The sequence below is a fragment of the Ovis aries genome, chromosome 15 (genome assembly GCF_016772045.2).
Source record: "Ovis aries strain OAR_USU_Benz2616 breed Rambouillet chromosome 15, ARS-UI_Ramb_v3.0, whole genome shotgun sequence".
Lineage (NCBI taxonomy): Eukaryota > Metazoa > Chordata > Mammalia > Artiodactyla > Bovidae > Ovis > Ovis aries.
Window position 1 is genome coordinate 48,634,591 of NC_056068.1, and position 1,415 is coordinate 48,636,005.

Consider the following 1,415-nt stretch of genomic DNA (forward strand, 5'->3'; position numbering starts at 1 on the left):
ATGATATAATTATTATCTTTGTGTATTTCAGAAAACACGATAATTTGGCATGTTGTGACTCATTTTATTAATCTGAATCTCAGGCATTTAAATAAGCCTGAGTATGAATTTAAACTGTTTTTAACAATAGTCATTAAGGATCTTCCTGAAATAATAAATCTCTGTGTTTGCGGCATCTGGTTGTGGTCATCTTGGCATGGTAACTTTATCTTCAGAAGACCTGATAACAATCAAAGAAAAAACCATCATGCCTCCTCTCAACACTTCACATCCCTCTCCTGTCACCTTCTTGGACTGAAATACCATGCAATGTCTGGATTGGGATTCCCTTCTGCTCCATGTATGTGGTGGTGGTGGTGGTGGGGAATGTGACCGTTCTAGCTGTGATTAGGGCAGAGTGAAGCCTCTGTAAGCCTATGTTTCTCTTTTTGTGCCTTCCCTCCATCACTGACCTGGTCCTCTCCACGTCTACACTGCCTCGCATGCTCTGTCTCTTCTGTCTTAGAGCCCATAACATTGCCTTTGATGCCTGCCTGACCCAAATGTTCTTCATTCGTAGTTTTACTGCTTTGGAATCAGGCTTCTTTTTGTCCATGGCCATCGACCGTTATGTGGCCATTTGTCATCCACTGTGCCGCACGACTATTCTCACCCTCACTCACATCACTATAATGGGTATTATTGTGGTGATTTGGGGAGTTGCTTTCTTTTCTCTACACCCCGTTCTGCTCAAACAGCTGCCTTACTGCAGAACACGAATCATTGTCCACACCTATGGTGAGTTCATGGCCGTGTGAAGCTGGCGTGTATGGACACAGGGGCCACTAAGCGTTATAGCCTCAGTATGGCTACTATCGTTGGCTCATGTGATGCGGTTCTCATTGCTATATCCTGTGTCTTCATCCTCCGCTCTGTACTCCGCCCACCATCCCGAGAAGCTAGCTTTAAGGCACATGTGGGTCCCATGTCTGTGTTATTCTTATCTTCTGCTGCACCGCTGGTTTTCCCTTTTTCACTCACCGTTTTGGGAAAAATATACCTGCACATATCCACATTTTTATTGCAAATATGTATCTTTTGGTGCCCTCTTTTCTCAACTCCATTGTGTATGGAGTAAGGACCAATAAAATATGAGAACACGTTCTTAAGACACTAGTGGTCAAAGTTGTCTGATTGTAGTTAGATCAATAAAAGAAATGGTTCAAAAATAAATGAAAGTACAAGAGATTATGTAAGAATTGCTCCTACTCCCACAAACTGAAATACATTTGCCACCTGAAAGATCTTTTATTTACTAGATGTCTACAAATTCTAAAATTTCTAACTCAATAAGTCATTTTAGCTTTTTCATTATTTTTTTAAAATATAAATTTATTTATTTTAATTGGAGGCTAATTACAATATTGTATTGGTTT

The 1,415-nt window shown here is 40.3% G+C and overlaps 1 pseudogene; it reads left to right on the forward strand.

Annotated features, from left to right (window-relative positions):
- Positions 1 to 247: 247 nt before the first annotated feature.
- On the forward strand, positions 248 to 1,173 carry LOC101113434 (olfactory receptor 52D1-like; annotated as a pseudogene).
- Positions 1,174 to 1,415: the final 242 nt, after the last annotated feature.